General features: G+C 43.6%; 1 protein-coding gene and 1 non-coding gene across 6 annotated transcripts in view; both read right to left on the reverse strand.

Annotated features, from left to right (window-relative positions):
* capt (adenylyl cyclase-associated protein 1) overlaps positions 1-20,225 on the reverse strand; it is a 424,491-nt gene that overhangs the window by 366,097 nt on the left and 38,169 nt on the right. The window lies entirely within an intron of this gene.
* LOC139764188 (U6atac minor spliceosomal RNA) lies at positions 91-130 on the reverse strand. The gene has a single exon (XR_011716327.1). It is a non-coding gene; the product is annotated as a U6atac minor spliceosomal RNA (small nuclear RNA).

Genomic DNA, 20,225 nt, shown 5'->3' on the forward strand with positions numbered 1-20,225 from the left:
AGGGAGCAGATAAAAGAGATGAAGCAAGCAATGGTGTGAGACAACGAGAGCAATGGAGCGGTGAATGTCAGAGTACAGAGAGGGTTAAGCATCAAGTGGAGTGCTAACCTTCTCTCCTTTCATGCAACACAAGGGCAAACATCAGGTAGCGGTGGCGGCGGTGGAGCAGGTCAAGTAGGTGATGGAACAGTGAGCCATGGAGAGCAGGCTGGGGAAACATTACTGCCTGGGGAAGCATTAAGAAGTAATGGAATAAAGACAGGGAAAGAAACGGACATGGGTGAGGTACACATACAGAGACGTGAGGTAAAAGGAGGACAAGCTGAAGGAAAGGAGCAGAAAGTGGTGGATAAGCGCTGGGGAAAATGCAATACGTAGAGCCCAGGCAGAGGAAATAGTGGTAGACTACTGACAGGAGGAGGAGCAAAATGTCGCCGGTTTCTGAGCTCTGTAAAAGCCTCACAGGAGGAGGATCCATGGGCAGGAAATATGTATATACACAACCCATCTCTACAATATAACAAACACAGATTCAAAATATCACGACCTCTCACGCCCAAGGTGTAACTAATGACACTGAGCACAACCCAAGTCGTTCTGCATTACCCTCACACAGATATACAAATATCACCACACCCCCTGACCAATGGTTCTACCCGATGGACATGGCTGGCTTCCTGAGCGATACGGGAGTACCACAGAAAGTGGTCCTGGGGCAGGAAGAATATACATATACCGAACTCCACAAGTGAAGTTATCAGGGAGGCTGTATCATCATCAGTAGAAGTGGAATACAGTCTCATACAGGAACTTCTACGTCCGAAGGAGTCATTCACTACCCTGCTTCTGAATGAAGCGCAGTTTCGAAGCTAGAAAACCCCAACAAACGGAGTTATGCATTTACACAACACATTAAAACGAAACATCTGACACACAAATCACATTGTAAGCAGGTAATCCTATCATATACAACACAAAATATTAACCCCAACAAACATAATACCTCAAGATACATTCAAACCTGCAACAACACAACAGCACAACGATACAAGTCCCTACGCAGACGACAGCAATCCCGCGACCCTAAACATAAAAAAGCACAAGATGAAACAAGAACCAAACACATACACGAGCACGATACAACAGCACAAGATACAAATACAGACAAACAACATGCAACTCAAGATTAATTACAACCCATCAACACGTGCAAGTTGAAAAACAAAAAACATATAACAGCACATTATACAAACCCAACCCAGCAACACACACCACGACACACGATACAAACTACCATCATCACACACAACGAGAAAAACAACAAACTCTACCAACAACAGATCAATACTTACTACATTAAGAAACAAAGACACAAAACTCAAAATTCACCAACACACACATTCCAACATAACAACATCTATACCCCCCCCCCTCCGCCCCCTCGCTTCAGATGCGTCCATACTGCACGCCCAAATAAGCTTAGGTGATACCAACCTGGGTCAGTATGTGCACTGGATGACGAGGCTTAATTACGTACAAGACTGACTTCTCTCACGTGCGTTATCCATGATATGTTAACACATCATCAACCCACATCTGGTTAATCATTTACATATAATTTTCCCGAACCTACCGTCCCCCACTACTACGTCTCTATACAACCTAGTACTGACTATTTAGTTCACGCGGGTAATGTTTTATGCGTAAGTCCTTAGTGTCACTGGATGCATGATCTTTACATGACACCTGATTCGACAGTATGAACTTGTATATATATTCGGTGGAAGTTGATCTAACCTCTGCTTTTATCTTTTTCTCTTGTAATAATTCTTTTATTTTTTTTCTCTCTCTCGTATAAAGCGTTGCTTGGATTCTACTCTCTAGCATGTCTTGTACAGCAGTAACAATCAGTCTCGGGAAGGACCTAACGGTTTCCTGTGGTTTGCATTCAACCCTCCTCCTCCTCCTCCTCCTCCTCCTTGCCCTACCCACACACTCAACCGTTCCCCGTAGAAACACAGTACTCACACACGGATGGATGGATACTCATAATGAGGCAGTTACTCGTCAGTCGATAATGAAAAAAAGATATTAATACATATATAAACACATGTAATCGCGCCAGAGTGAGAAAGGTGAAGAAGCTCGGGTAGGTATTTAGTAAAATAATATCCCACACAACAACCAACCCTCTCCTTTAAACAGACCTAGACGCACCCACGTCTACACAACAGCCCCACTTTTATTTCTTCTCTCACAACCGCTCCTTCCCCTACACAAAATTCCCCAGACCCACCCCATCCCCTATCCACTACCAGGCCCCGTTACCACCTTGGCAGACAAAAGCTTCCCCAAAGCCAGCCCCACCACCACAGCCAAGGACTACGCACGCTGGGGGGAGGTAGGAAGCCGTCCACCCGACTCCAGCCTCCCTCGAAGGCCACCCACCACCACCAAAAACGTGCACAGGTACCAGAGTCAACCTTGGGATGGCCTCTACGTTGGCATACACACTGGAATTCGGCGGATAGTCTCTACCTAGCGCTGCGTTCCTTCGGTTACTCGGTAAACAAAAACAAAGTCTTCTATTGTGCAACGTATTTTGTCTCAATGAAAAGTATTTACGAAGACTAAAATGTACATACCGGATTCTCACAGTAGCTATAATAAACACGATCTGTCTACCACTACAGTTAGATTGATTCGATGGAGAAGAAAATGTGTCCGAGTGGATTAATCTTAGGTCAAAGTGATTCAGGGATAAAATGGATTGCCTTCCGTGATGACTAATATCGCTGAGGTCACACCTAATCTATCATTTGCATTTACGAATAGTTCCATTAGAATCCAACTACATTTATACATCAGAGAATATTCAATTTATGAATGGTTCTATCTAAATACATTATCATTTCTGAACGGCTCCATTAACATAAACAACAATTCCTTTTAAGAAATGACTCAAGTAGAATACGCCTCATTTCATAAACATTTCCATCACAGAACAATTCCATTTATGATCACTTCCATAAGAATATTATCCCATTCTTGATAGGTTTCATCACAACACAAATGTTCTCTTACATAATATGAATCATCAGTACAAAAGAAAGCTCTGTGCCCCTTTCCACGACGGACAGCCCATCATGGCTGTGCTGAATGGGGAGTGTTTCCTTGGCTAACACTTACTGGTTTCCAACATTTCAAAGCGTCGTTCAGTAACAGTCTTTCAAAATAAACAAAGACTCGAACCTACGGAGTACGTAGTAGATGTACGCTGAATGTGTACGTGCATGCAATCTACATCTTGCTCTCCAGCACAGAGGAACCACTTCCTATGGAGCTCCGCAGTACTCAGTACGTCCATCGGGAAAGACTAAAGGTAAAAAAAAAAAGTGTGTGTGTGTGTGTGTGTGTGTGTGTGTGTGTGTGTGTGTGTGTGTGTGTGTGTGTGTGTGTGTGTGTGTTGTTCAAGTGCGATGGAAAAAGAATGTAAAACGTCGTCGTAGGTTTAATGTATTTTCCGACGAAGATTCTGAAATCTGCGAGTCCAGTCATGATGAATCTATAGAACATTTGCCATCAATCTTCAGACGAAAAATCTAGTGACAGTCCCCATGGTAATCTGTCGGACAACATTCGAGCATCATTATGTGAGTGGTCGCCGCAGTATTATAATGATCTGTTTATGGTTCCGAAGCCGACGAAAAAAAAAGTGTTGATCCTAAGCCAAGTGAGTGCAGTGCGTCGGATGATGGGCATGATGACACTTCAGACACGTTAATCTCCTTATGAAGAGTGTAAACCAAGAGTCGATATGATGCAGGATTGACCGTTTCCAATCTTAAAGATACGAAAGATATAACAATGAATTACGCTTCCTCCAGGTAAAAAGAATGGTGGGGAAACGCCATGTGCAGTAGGCTTTGATTGTGAGGAGAGGAATGATGGTGATCAAGAAAGCTTCAACATTGAAACGTGCACGTCGTGTCGACGTTGTCTAACTCAAAGTTTAACTCGCTACTTGGACTTTTCAAATACACATGAAAGTCGTTTTCCCTGACAGGACAGAAGGCATAAACTGGTCAAAAAAGTGCAGGGAGAGTGCGTGGGGTTTATGTGGGTAATGGCTGTGCACATCGAGGATTCTGTTCCTGCCATTCATATGAGCTCTATCGCCTTGTAACGGCTGAAACTTCCCTATTCTTATTTTCAATCTTGAACTTATCTTTTTTTCATTATCATGCCACACTTATGTATTCACAATCAACTTTCCATATTCGCATACGTAAACAGAACACACCCCAATTCACTACGTGTAACCAAAAATTCCCATTCTCTATGCACGGATTTAACACTGACCACATACCACACAAACTCTACTCAATTGGACCACTTTCACAATGGCCATACTTGGAAAACAATGTCGCACACTACACTCACAATCTGGTGATGAGTCCAAAGCCATAATATCTAAATGTAAACATCTATTTGAATATGTTACATTACATATCTATATCTATCTATCTATCTATCTATATATATATATATATATATATATATATATATATATATATATATATATATATATATATATTATTTTTTTTTTATTATACTTTGTCGCTGTCTCCCGCGTTTGCGAGGTAGCGCAAGGAAACAGACGAAAGAAATGGCCCAACCCACCCCCATACACATGTATATACATACGTCCACACACGCAAATATACATACCTGCACAGCTTTCCATGGTTTACCCCAGACGCTTCACATGCCTTGATTCAATCCACTGACAGCACGTCAACCCCGGTATACCACATCGCTCCAATTCACTCTATTCCTTGCCCTCCTTTCACCCTCCTGCATGTTCAGGCCCCGATCACACAAAATCTTTTTCACTCCATCTTTCCACCTCCAATTTGGTCTCCCTCTTCTACTCGTTCCCTCCATCTCCGACACATATATCCTCTTGGTCAATCTTTCCTCACTCATCCTCTCCATGTGCCCAAACCACTTCAAAACACCCTCTTCTGCTCTCTCAACCACGCTCTTTTTATTTCCACACATCTCTCTTACCCTTACGTTACTCACTCGATCAAACCACCTCACACCACACATTGTCCTCAAACATCTCATTTCCAGCACACCCATCCTCCTGCGCACAACTCTATCCATAGCCCACGCCTCGCAACCATACAACATTGTTGGAACCACTATTCCTTCAAACATACCCATTTTTGCTTTCCGAGATAATGTTCTCGACTTCCACACATCTATCTTATTTATTTTTTTGCTTTGTCGCTGTCTCCCGCGTTAGCGAGGTAGCACAAGGAAACAGACGAAAGAATGACCCAACCCACCCATATACACATGTATATACATACACGTCCACACACGCAAATATACATACCTATACATCTCAATGTACACATATATATACACACTCAGACATATACATATATACACATGTACATAATTCATACTGTCTGCCTTTATTTATTCCCATCGCCACCTCGCCACACATGGAATAACAACCCCCTCCCCCCTCATGTGTGCGAGGTAAACCTAGTAAAAAACAAAGGCCCCATTCGTTCACACTCAGTCTCTAGCTGTCATGTAATAATGCACCGAAACCACAGCTCCCTTTCCACATCCAGGCCCCACACAACTTTCCATGGTTTACCCCAGACGCTTCACATGCCCTGGTTCAATCCATTGACAGCACGTCGACCCCGGTATATCACATCGTTCCAATTCACTCTATTCCTTGCACGCCTTTCACCCTCCTGCATGTTCAGGCCCTGATCAATCAAAATCTTTTTCACTCCATCTTTCCACCTCCAATTTGGTCTCCCACTTCTCCTCGTTCCCTCCACCTCCGACACATATATCCTCTTGGTCAATCTGTCCTCACTCATTCTCTCCATGTGACCAAACCATTTCAAAACACCCTCTTCTGCTCTCTCAACCACACTCTTTTTATTTCCACACAGCTCTCTTACCCTTACATTACTTACTCGATCAAACCACCTCACACCACATATTGTCCTCAAACATCTCATTTCCAGCACATCCACCCTCCTGCGCACAACTCTATCTATAGCCCACGCCTCGCAACAATACAACATTGTTGGAGCCAATAATCCTTCAAACATGCCCATTTTTGCTTTCCGAGATAATGTTCTCGACTTCCACACATTCTTCAATGCTCCCAGAATTTTCGCCCCCTCCCCCACCCTATGATTTACTTCCGCTTCCATGGTTCCATCCGCTGCCAGATCCACTCCCAGATATCTATAACACTTTAATTCCTCCAGTTTTTCTCCATTCAAACTTACCTCCCAACTGACTTGACCCTCAACCCTACTGTACCTTGCTCTTATTCACATAACCTTGCTCTTATTCACATTTACTCAACTTTTTTCTTTCACACACTTTACCAAACTCAGTCATCAGCTTCTGCAGTTTCTCACCCGAATCAGCCACCAGCGATGTATCATCAGCGAACAACAACTGACTCACTTCCCAAGCTCTCTCATCCACAACAGATTGCATACTTGCCCCTCTTTCCAAAACTCTTGCATTCACCTCCCTAACAACCCCATCCATAAACAAATTAAACAACCATGGAGACATCACACACCCCTGCCGCAAACCTACATTCACTGAGAACCAATCACTTTCCTCTCTTCCTACAAGTACACATGCCTTACATCCTCGATAAAAACTTTTCACTGCTTCTAACAACTTGCCTCCCACACAATATATTCTTAATACCTTCCACAAAGCATCTCTATCAACTCTATTATATGCCTTCTCCAGATCCATAAATGCTACATACAAATCCATTTGCTTTTCTAAGTATTTCTCACATACATTCTTCAAATCAAACACCTGATCCACACATCCTCTACCACTTCTGAAACCACACTGCTCTTCCCCAATCTGATGCTCTGTACATGCCTTCATCCTCTCAATCAATACCCTGCCATGTAATTTACCAGGAATACTCAACAAACTTATACCTCTGTAATTTGAGCACTCACTCTTATCCCCTTTGCCTTTGTACAATGGCAATATGCCCGCATTCCGCCAATCCTCAGGCACCTCACCATAAGTCATACATACATTAAATAACCTTACCAACCAGTCAACAATACAGTCACCCCCCTCTTTTAATAAATTCCACTCCAATACCATCCAAACCTGCTGCCTTGCCGGCTTTCATCTTCCGCAAAGCTTTTACTACCTCTTCTCTGCTTACCAAATCATTTTCCCTAACCCTCTCACTTTGCACACCACCTAGACCAAAACACACTATATCTGCCACTCTATCATCAAACACATTCAACAAACTTTCAAAATACTCACTCCATCTCCTTCTCACATCACCACTACTTATTATCACCTCCCCATTAGCCCCCTTCACTGAAGTTCCCATTTGTTCCCTTGTCTTACGCACTTTATTTATCTCCTTCCAAAACATCTATTTATTCTCCCTAAAATTTAATGATACTCTCTCACCCCAACTCTCATTTGCCCTCTTTTTCACCTCTTGCACCTTTCCCTTGACCTCCTGTCTCTTTCTTTTGTACATCTCCCACTCATTTGCATTTTTTCCCTGCAAAAATCGTCCAAATGCCTCTCTCTTCTCTTTCACTAATAATCTTACTTCTTCATCCCACCACTCACTACCCTTCTAATCAACCCACCTCCCACACTTCTCATGCCACAAGCATCTTTTGCGCAAGCCTTCACTGCTTCCCTAAATACATCCCATTCCTCCCTCACTCCCCTTACCTCTCTGTTCTCACGTTTTTCCATTCTGTACTCAGTCTCTCCTGGTACTTCCTCATACAAGTCTCCTTCCCAAGCTCACTTACTCTCACCACTCTCTTCACCCCCAACATTCTCTCTTCTTTTCTGAAAATCCATACAAATCTTCACCTTCGCCTCCACAAGATAATGATCAGACATCCCTCCAGTTGCACCTCTCAGCACATTAACATCCAAAAGTCTCTCTTTCGCGCGCCTACCAATTAACACGAAATCCAATAACACTCTCTGGCCATCTCTCCTACTTACATACGTATACTTATGTATATCTCGCTTTTTAAACCAGGTATTCCCAATCACCAGTCCTTTTTCAGCACATAAATCTACAAGCTCTTCACCATTTCCATTTACAACACTGAACACCCCATGTATACCAATTATTCCCTCAACTGCCACATTACTCACCTTTGCACTCAAATCACCCATCACTATAACCCGGTCTTGCGCAACAAAACCACTAACACACTCATTCAGCTGCTCCCAAAACACTTGCCTTTCATGATCTTTCTTCTCATGCCCAGGTGCATATGCACCAATAATCACCCATCTCTCTCCATCAACTTTCAGTTTTACCCATATCAATCTATAATTTACTTTCTTACACTCTATCACATACTCCTAACCACTCCTGTTTCAGTAGTGCTACTCCTTCCCTTGCTCTTGTCCTCTCACTAACCCCTGACTTTACTCCCAAGCCATTCCCAAACCACTCTTCCCCTTTACCCTTGAGCTTCGTTTCACTCAGAGCCAAAACATCCACGTTCCTTTCCTCAAACATACTACCTATCTCTACTTTTTTCTCATCTTGGTTACATCCACACACATTTAGACACCCCAATCTGAGCCTTCGAGGAGGATGAGCACCCCCGCGTAAATCCTTCTTCTGTTTCCCCTTTTAGAAAGTTAAAATACAAGGGGGGGGGAGGGTTTCTGGCCCCCCGCTCCCGTCCCCTTTAGTCGCCTTCTACGACACGTGAGGAATGCGTGGGAAGTATATATATATATATATATATATATATATATATATATCCCTGGGGATAGGGCAGAAAGAATACTTCCCACGTATTCCCTGCGTGTCGTAGAAGGCGAGTAAAAGGGGAGGGAGCGGGAGGCTGGAAATCCTCCCCTCTCGTTTTTTTTTTTATTTTCCAAAAGAAGGAACAGAGAAGGGGGCCAGGTGAGGATATTCCCTCTAAGGCCCAGTCCTCTGTTCATAGCGCTACCTCGCTAATGCGGGAAATGGCGAATAGTACGAAAGAAAGATATATATATATATATATATATATATATATATATATATATATATATCTTTTTTTTTTTTTTTTTTGCTTTGTCGCTGTCTCCCGCGTTTGCGAGGTAGCGCAAGGAAACAGACGAAAGAAATGGCCCAACACACCCCCATACACATGTATATACATACGTCCACACACGCAAAATATACATACTTACACAGCTTTCCATGGTTTACCCCATACGCTTCACATGCCTTGATTCAATCCACTGACAGCACGTCAACCCCGGTATACCACATCGCTCCAATTCACTCTATTCCTTGCCCTCCTTTCACCCTCCTGCATGCTCAGGCCCCGATCACACAAAATCTTTTTCACTCCATCTTTCCACCTCCAATTTGGTCTCCCTCTTCTCCTCGTTCCCTCCACCTCCGACACATATATTCTCTTGGTCAATCTTTCCTAACTCATTCTCTCCATGTGCCCGAACCATTTCAAAACACCCTCTTCTGCTCTCTCAACCACGCTCTTTTTATTTCCACACATCTCTCTTACCCTTACGTTACTTACTCGATCAAACCACCTCACACCACACATTGTCCTCAAACATCTCATTTCCAGCACATCCATCCTCCTGCGCACAACTCTATCCATAGCCCACGCCTCGCAACCATACAACATTGTTGGAACCACTATTCCTTCAAACATACCCATTTCTGCTTTCCGAGATAATGTTCCCGACTTCCACACATTCTTCAAGGCTCCCAGAATTTTCGCCCCCTCCCCCACCCTATGATCCACTTCCGCTTCCATGGTTCCATCCGCTGCCAGATCCACTCCCAGATATCTAAAACACTTCACTTCCTCCAGTTTTTCTCCATTCAAACTCACCTCCCAATTGACTTGACCCTCAACCCTACTGTACCTAATAACCTTGCTCTTATTCACATTTACTCTTAACTTTCTTCTTTCACACACTTTACCAAACTCAGTCACCAGCTTCTGCAGTTTCTCACATGAATCAGCCACCAGCGCTGTATCATCAGCGAACAACAACTGACTCACTTCCCAAGCTCTCTCATCCCCAACAGACTTCATACTTGCCCCTCTTTCCAAAACTCTTGCATTCACCTCCCTAACAACCCCATCCATAAACAAATTAAACAACCATGGAGACATCACACACCCCTGCCGCAAACCTACATTCACTGAGAACCAATCACTTTCCTCTCTTCCTACACGTACACATGCCTTACATCCTCGATAAAAACTTTTCACTGCTTCTAACAACTTTCCTCCCACACCATATATTCTTAATACCTTCCACAGAGCATCTCTATCAACTCTATCATATGCCTTCTCCAGATCCATAAATGCTACATACAAATCCATTTGCTTTTCTAAGTATTTCTCACATACATTCTTCAAAGCAAACACCTGATCCACACATCCTCTACCACTTCTGAAACCACACTGCTCTTCCCCAATCTGATGCTCTGTACATGCCTTCACCCTCTCAATCAATATCCTCCCATATAATTTACCAGGAATACTCAACAAACTTATACCTCTGTAATTTGAGCACTCACTCTTATCCCCTTTGCCTTTGTACAATGGCACTATGCACGCATTCCGCCAATACTCAGGCACCTCACCATGAGTCGTACATACATTAAATAACCTTACCAACCAGTCAACAATACAGTCACCCCCTTTTTTAATAAATTCCACTGCAATACCATCCAAACCTGCTGCCTTGCCGGCTTTCATCTTCCGCAAAGCTTTTACTACCTCTTCTCTGTTTACCAAATAATTTTCCCTAACCCTCTCACTTTGCACACCACCTCGACCAAAACACCCTATATCTGCCACTCTATCATCAAACACATTCAACAAACCTTCAAAATACTCACTCCATCTCCTTCTCACATCACCACTACTTGTTATCACCTCCCCATTTGCGCCCTTCACTGAAGTTCCCATTTGCTCCCTTGTCTTACGCACTTTATTTACCTCCTTCCAGAACATCTTTTTATTCTCCCTAAAATTTAATGATACTCTCTCACCCCAACTCTCGTTTGCCCTTTTTTTCACCTCTTGCACCTTTCTCTTGACCTCCTGTCTCTTTCTTTTATACATCTCCCACTCAATTTCATTTTTTCCCTGCAAAAATCGTCCAAATGCCTCTCTCTTCTCTTTCACTAATAATCTTACTTCTTCATCCCACCACTCACTACCCTTTCTAATCAACCCACCTCCCACTCTTCTCATGCCACAAGCATCTTTTGCGCAATCCATCACTGATTCCCTAAATACATCCCATTCCTCCCCCACTCCCCTTACTTCCATTGTTCTCACCGTTTTGCATTCTGTACTCAGTCTCTCCTGGTACTTCCTCACACAAGTCTCCTTCCCAAGCTCACTTACTCTCACCACCCTCTTCACCCCAACATTCACTCTTCTTTTCTGAAAACCCATACAAATCTTCACCTTAGCCTCCACAAGATAATGATCAGACATCCCTCCAGTTGCACCTCTCAATACATTAACATCCAAAAGTCTCTCTTTCGCGCGCCTGTCAATTAACACGTAATCCAATAACGCTCTCTGGCCCTCTCTCCTACTTACATAAGTATACTTATGTATATCTCGCTTTTTAAACCAGGTATTCCCAATCATCAGTCCTTTTTCAGCACATAAATCTACAAGCTCTTCACCATATGTATATATATATATATATATATATATATATATATATATATATATATATATATATATATATATATATATATCCTTCTGTTTCCCCAGAAATGGGAGACCAAATTGGAGGTGGAAAGATGGGGTGAAAAAGATTTTGAGCGATCGGGGCCTGAACATGCAGGCGTGCAAGAATAGAGTGAATTGGAACGATGTGGTATACCGGGGTCGACATGCTGTCGATGGATTGAACCAGGGCATGTGAAACGTCTGGGGTAAACCATGGAAAGTTCTGTGGAGCCTGGATGTGGAAAGGGAGCTGTGGTTTCGGGGCATTATACATGACAGCTAGAGACTGAGTGTGAACGAATGTGGCTTTTGTTGTCTTTTCCTAGCGCTACCTCGCGCGCATGCAGGGGGGAGAGGGTTGTCATTTCATGTGTGGCGGGGTGGCGACGGGAATGAATAAAGGCAGCAAGTATGAATCATGTACATGTGTATATATGTAATGTCTGTATATGTATGTATATATATATATATATATATATATATATATATATATATATATATATATATATATATATATATATATGTATACGTTGAAATGTATAGGTATGTATATGTGCGTATGTGGACGCGTATGTATATACATGTGTATGTGGGTGGGTTGGGCCAGTCTTTCGTCTATTTCCTTGCGCTACCTCGCTAACGGAGGAGACAGCGAAAAAAGTATAATGAATATAAATAAAAAATATACATACATAAAAGTGCAGTGACTCCACTGCCTGTGAGATGGAGGGCTCAGGTAGTAAAATAATGGCCTCTTCCACGACCCCAGCAAATCTAAGGTATACTCCTATGACCGCACTTTCTCAACTTTTCTCTCTCCTTTAACGGATGTATTCCTGCACATTTTGACTCACTGAACATACTTGGTAAATTGGAGTCCAGTCGGATGAAATTTTCTTTCTTCCTAACAGTTGTTCCGTTTTCTACTGACTGATCTGTCCTTGTATGAAGTGTTGCTCTAACATCTGGGGTGGTTCTGGCTCTTCAACCTTAGAGTCGAAAGCGGTCCGACTTATCAACTCTCCACATCTAACTTCAAAACTTGAGCCACTTGCCCCTACGCCTCAATACTGGTTCACTTACCTTCTATATATATCATTTTGGTTTTTGCTCTCAAGAGCGCCAGTGGCAGCTTGTGTGCCCCCACCGCTAGCAACATCACGCAATACTCGCCAAGCTACTGCGTCGTAATTACTGTCTGGCCGCTGAAAACTCAGGGTGGGCCGTTTTGATAACTTTCTTTCCCTACACGTCAAAAGCTTTCGAACTCTCTACTTCTCATGTAACTATGACCAGGACTTTTTGAAAGACAGGCCTCCTCCAAAATTCGCAATAATCTTACTTGACACTTCTCTTTCCCTTTCATCAACCACTTCATATTTCAATTAACGTTCGGCCTTGACGTGGACTTTTGTCCGGCACAGGACCCACTAACGTGTAACAAAAAAAAAAAAAAAAATCGAACCTCAACATTCAATCACATGTATACATCACTCATTCACGAGGACAAATCCAACACACAGACAGCGTATATTTGGTAGTTCCAACTCAGTAATACACAACTGGCGGCAAATATCATGCATCCAGTAATGCGTACAATAGCATTTATTAAGTGGCAAACAAGACATTCAGCAACACAACCTCCCATTCAGCAGCAGTCAACACCGGTGAGTAGCGCACAACACAACCCGGCACCATTACAAAGGCAGTCGAGGGAACCACTCATGCCTCACGAGACAACTGGCCCATTATACTGTTTTGACTTGAGGTATTCACTGGAGGGGCGCGGCGCGACAGGCCAGCCTGAGCTGACGACGATTTACTGTTGTCTTTTATTCTCATTAAAGCAGGACGACGCGGTCAATGAACACAGAACTCGTACAATCATCGGAGGAAACGGACCAGTTTCCCCGGGATGACGTGCTGGGGGAACGGTCATAACACTATTCCGACTTCTTTTTTTTTCTTTCTTTCTTTTGAAGTTCTTCCTCTCCGACGGACGGGATGGGGATCTCGAGTCAAGGGTGCTGGGCCCACCATGACATCCTACTGCGCCAGCCAGCGTCTTTGTAACCACCACGCGCTGTTTGCGTGTAATCACCTACCCCCCACTAAGTGCACGTCACCCATATCATCAGAGAAACGTCTTTTTTGGCATATTAAAAAAAAAAAATAGTTCGTATAATAAAAATCAGAGGTTTCCTGCTGTTTCAAGGAGCTAAAAATTGTGATATAACATTACACGTGTGTGTTACTTTACTTCCTGTTGCCAGTCTTTCATTCCTCAACTCAACTCCTCTACTGAAATCATTGAATGGTCCTGCTGAGTAAAACTCGTGCGTTTGCAATACTCCTCGATCAAAACAAATTATATTTTGAAATGAGAATGTCAGACTTGACAACTTACCAATCTGCAGTAAGTGTACCACGTTCATGAGATATAAGCAAGAATCTGGCTAAGACACGGCGAAATGCTTGAATCACTTCAGATATCCCAAATCCTCAACATTTAATATTTCATAACTGGAAACAGTGACGTTACATAACTAGCCATGACGTTATAATACTAAACTGCGTCCGTACACGACGAGGGAAGACACGACGGAGGAAAAGACTTTACTTCTACGGGAAGGAAAGAGGCCAAAACACAAGCGGGGAATACGCCACGAGGAGAGAAACAATTACTGGTCATGTAAGTAGAAAATATGACAAAAACACAAAAATAGAGAGACTCAAAAAGTAAGAAAAGAAAAAATACTGTTCTGTATATCCTTCTAAACTGGAAATCTACATATCAATCAGCGTCTCCCACTCAGGCATTATTATCAAGTCCGCCAGGCTTCAGCTTGAAGCACGACACGAACGGTGGGCTATAACGAGTCATCACAGATGGTGGGGATCACACTGGACTCCCTAACATAATACATGGTAGACTGCTCAATTAATATAAACTTATGTTTCTAAAGATGTAACCGAGTTTTTAACTTGAGCCAACCTGCGATCAGCCCAGAAACGACCATCCAGAAAGAATGTGAACAACTTCTTTTGTACTTAAAACGAAAAGAAATTACCACAAGCAGAGTCATCTGCCATAAGGTCAGGCAAGAAGAACCGCATTTACACAAAATATAGCAAATACCTTGATGATGATACAAACCAATCTAGGATGCGCTACAGATACCCACGTGAGATGGTTTCCCATACTGATAAGAACAGACAAGATGTTCACTTTGCCAGCAGAATTACTCACACACCTGCAACATTCTGTACTCCTTACAAAAAAAAAAAAAAAGCTAGTCAACAGAGCGCCTACCGATCAATCATACATGTAAACACTTCATCCATAACAATGCTCTTTCTCAGATGCTTGAGAAGTATCCTATCTTTGCCCAGTGTAAATACTTATCACATCTTTAGTTACAGAAACCAATCAATGTTGCTCGGTTTTTGTAAACAGTTCACATACTGTGAATTTCGTGACAATCTATCTATATCTCTGACGCTCGTTCCTTCCGGGAACTCCCTCAGTGGGGTGGCCACGTCAACCAGTCTCTACAACTGATGAACTCCAGTGCCACTTCTCTGCCTTTAGTGCCCCACCCTTAAGGAGCCACAGGCAGGGGGCAACTTTACGGAAGCGTTTTCAGAGGCTCCAACCAAATTATCCCACCAATTACGTCTAACTAATGTTCTTGCCAAATTTTTCAAGCTGCTACTTCTACTTAATGCTCCCGTCTAAATGTTCCTACGTAGCTACTACTTCTATCCACTTCCATTTTGCCATAGGAAGAGATTGCGAAAAGCGCGCAACGCAGGTAAGTCTAAAGTTACAAAGAACGGGTCGTGTGAGTTAAGTGTTGCCAAGTGTTACGTATGACAAGGAGAGATAGCATGTTTGTGGACAGAAAGCCAACAGAGCATGTGTGGGTGAGGCAGAAGGAAGAAACAGCTACCTGGGTCAGAGGACTACAGCCACTGAAGTGCTGCTTCACTACGCAGCCGTCACTATCCCTCTCGATACCCAGGCGGGTAATACCGATACTATACCTCCCTAGCTACCAACTACAACCAACTATGTGCTACGTTATATTATTCACTCTGTTGCTAAGCCACTGAAAACAACTCGCTCATCATAGACCTTGTAACTTAATGACCGAAGCCCAATTTCAGAACCTTTTGTCCTCTGAGTGGACTTTTGCGCCATCTCCCACAGAATGGTTAACTGCATTATAAACTGGCCACTCGAGTGGCAAGAATACAATAAATAATAAAATACAGAATCTAGACCGGTAAATGCCGTGTTGTCTAGTCTTCTAATTACCAACGTGTCTCCATGGTAAGTTGCTCACTGTCTCATCTCATTCGTACCTGATCACATCATCCCATAAAACACGTCTCGCTAAAAGGGAAATTTACAAGCTAACATTCATTCCTAATCTCTTCATAATGCTGCAAGGGAAGTTATCATTATGATCTCAGATCATTCTTAGTAAAAGGTAACCACAAGAATGGGAACCTGAGTTACCACAAGGAACATACAATCTAAAATAATGACAATGTACAGGAAGTGTGCCATGGACACCGAAGACCAAGGCAAGGGCAAGAGAAGAATGCTGGGGAAAACAGGAGGGTCGGAGGGGAACTAGGGAGGGGGCAGATGCCCTTGGAGACGCGGTAGGAACAGCTGGGGTCGACCATGGATGGATGGATGGAGAGGGAAGGAAAGACACACGCAAAAGTACAAGAATGGTTACAATGAAAAGACGCAGAGGTAAACAATGGACGACGTACTTCCCGTGAGATAACAATGATAATTACAATACGAGAGAGAGAGAGAGAGAGAGAGAGAGAGAGAGAGAGAGAGAGAGAGAGAGAGAGAGAGAGAGAGAGAGAGAGATAGGCAGTAGCTAGATGTATGGCGCGGGATGAGGAACGCCGTTAAGCCGACGATGCCAATCTGCCCAGCCTCAGTTGTCAGGGGCTGTGCAGGGTTCACACCCGCAATAAACTTTGGACGGGCAGTTATGGATCCTGGCCTCCCTCCATCTAGCGGTGGTGGGAAGGGTGAGTGGCAGTGAAGGGTTGGGCAAGCCGGGAAGAGGGCTAGCGAAGAACTGGGGTTGGTGGGATGGTGAGGGGGAGAAGGTTGATGATAACAAGGATGAACGAGTGGGAGGGGAGCCATGGCGTTGACGACGAGGCTGAAAGATGGACAGTAATGAGAAGAGAAAAGCAAGAACCATTAGAGGCCGGATAACGCTCTGGTACAGGCAACACTATACGGGAAGATATAAACAAAACGTAATATAACATAATACAAACAATACAAAAAAGACCAATTAACTTCTAATTCGTAATTCACTTTCGACATTTCCTTCATATCTCAGATATGTTCCAAACAATGCGAGAAAATTCTAATGGTAAACAGCAGGATAAGACCCCCACTTCAACCACCCCCACCACCCACCTTATGATCGCGTTCTACGATACGCCGGAGATGCATGGATAGTAATGTTTGTACTGTATCTCCAGGGATGATGTGTGTGTGTGTGTGTGTGTGTGTGTGTGTGTGTGTGTGTGTGTGTGTGTGCGCGCGCGCGCGCATCACCTTGCCCCATTCTGAAAAAAGCAAAGCTTTTCACCCTTGTATCATGAGACAATATGGCTGACAGCCTGGCAGTCTTTAGTGAAGAACACATCCAAGAACCGGACCTGCGCAACCATGTACTCGACCAGGAACCCAGAACACAGGTAAGTGTATTCCGACATACTCGACCCCGGCAACTGCAGACACCAAGCTTCACACGAATGACATAAAGGTAGAGCGAATCAATAAAGAGATACGCATACGGTAAATGGGAATAAACAGGTACATACTGACGGGAAGAAGAATGACGAACGAGTAAAACCAAAAAGCACAGAAATTTGGCATAAGGAATAGGAAAGAGGAAAAGAAACGGAGAAACGTATGACAGGCAACATCAGGCGGAGTAAAATTAAACTAGCAAAATAGCCAAGGAGGGACTGTAAACACGGGATGCTGAGAGAGAGAGAGAGAGAGAGAGAGAGAGAGAGAGAGAGAGAGAGAGAGAGAGAGAGAGAGAGAGAGAGTTTAAAGAATGAGGGGTTGTATCAAATAATAAAGATAACAGCTGGAGAGCAAAACAATTCAATAGGAAAACAGGATGGGCGCGGCAGGCGAGGCAGAAACAGAAAAGAGGAAAATGTGAATAAAAAGGGGGAGGTATAAACACAATACATTTTGAGGAGAGAAATGGTAGATGACAGAGTAGAAAAACGGGGATTGAAACCTTTCTGGATTCTTTCAGACAGGATGAACAAGTTGGACTCCACATGCATACAAAGAAAAACAAGGCGACGCGTGTACCACTGGAGGAATACAAATGTTCTCAACAGAAACTGAAATGGAGCACAGGAGACTAACGACGGTGCACACGGCAAGACTGGATCAAGGGCGAAGTCGTGGCTAGAAGAAGAACCGAGAAACTTAGAAAAAGAATGAGGAATGGATGGAGTATAGACACAAGGCAGGGAAGAGGGTGGACTGGCTGAACAGGCAAAACGGATCTGAAAGGAACTAAAACAGAAAAAAGTCTTGAATATAAACCGAAGTGGATGAAACAGGACGTTGTACACTGCAGTGGGGTGAGCAAATTTAAATGGCGACAACCACTTAATCAGCAAAGTGACTTCCAAATCTCAGCAGAAAAATCAAACAACGGGAGACTGGCCGTGCGATGCAAAATACTGAAAACAAGGTAATAGTAAGGAGAGAGGGAAGCACAGAGTCTGACAAACAAGCGGAAAACAACGAAAACGTAACTAAAAAAGGCAACATCTGAGAAAACTTCAACGGTGAAGGTCGCAGGAAAGGTGATAACGGAGAGAAGTCACATTCACACCGAGATGATCCACTAATGAAGGAGGAGGAGGAGGAGGACGGATGAGAGGAACGTATGGGAATAGGAGAATAAACATGTATAGTACAAGATACTTAAAGCGAAGAGAGATGCGAATGGTGTTAATGGGACAGAAGAAAGAATGACGAGAAAACGCTCAGGATCAAGAAATCAGAAAATACATAAGAAAGGAGACAGGTCAGTGGACCGCGGGGGAAGGGCGCTGTGGAGAGATGTTGAAGTCACACACTCACATACAGACGTACTGCGGCATCCGTTCATCAACCAAGCGAACAAGATTACTTCCTCCACAGCTTCTGTCATCATAAGTCTTCTAAACAACAGTGACGCTAACAAAACAGTTCATCCATATATATTCATTTACTTATTACCATCAAGAACACCTTCTAGAAATATAACTTGCTGCGTAAGGGCACTGGCACCCCAATACGGAATAATCTAATTTATTATCCCAACATTTACTCTACAATCTTGGCAGTTGCTATGCTCAAAGCAGAAATCTTGCCAAAGGCACTACCAACCCCACGCAATTCGAGATGACATAGGGGGTCACAGGACCGGGCAAGGTCATCAATTTGACACTGCTGGCAGAAGTGGTAGTAAACTGCTAGTAGTTAGATACTTTAACAGTAGTATGCACTAAAGTAGTAAATAAGACTGGTAATGCTGGATAATGGTTTGAACTATGTGGCAAACAGGGTAGACTAGGCACAACAGGTGGTGGTGGTGGTGGTTGTTGGTAGGCAGCCGCAGTACTAAACAACAAAAATATTAGGCAGTGATGGATAGGATGGTGCGCAGTAATGACAGTGATTAGTGGGGATAACAGGTAAGTTGGTAGTACGTAATGGATATGGTGAATACTGGTGGTAGTTGATAGTAATGATGATAATGATGCCAAATAATGATGAAGGCAGGGGTTGGAGATAATGGTGGTTGGCTGTTGAGGTGATAAGCAGCAGTGATTCGAAGACATGATGAATGACATGGTGGTACCAAAGGTAGACGACAATTTCAAACAGTCAGAGGCTGTGGCGGGTAGAGGTGTTAAGGTGGTAGTGGCAATGGTAACGAGTCGTGATCCTCATTACTGGAAGATGATGATGGTTACCGGTAAAGCATCAAGGTAGAGAGAGGCGGTGGTGAGTGGTAGTGGGTCGTGTTACTGTGTGTGGTGATAGCTGGTAGTGGTAGTGGCAGGAGTGAGAGAGACCAGCGGTGGTAGGTAACGATGCGGGGGATGGCTAGGGTGTGGTGGGGGAGAGGTAAATATAGCGATGGTGCCGCTACTCCCTCCACCACCACCACCCAGCATCCACTTGCCTCCCTCCTCCCCCGCGGGCAGGACCAAGCCGACCGACCCCCTCACCCACATCGGCAGCCTGCCTCACCGGCAGAACACCACACCACAACACATTTCTCTTCACACCTCCCACCACTCCACACCACACCC

The sequence above is a fragment of the Panulirus ornatus genome, chromosome 48 (assembly GCF_036320965.1).
Source record: "Panulirus ornatus isolate Po-2019 chromosome 48, ASM3632096v1, whole genome shotgun sequence".
NCBI lineage: Eukaryota > Metazoa > Arthropoda > Malacostraca > Decapoda > Palinuridae > Panulirus > Panulirus ornatus.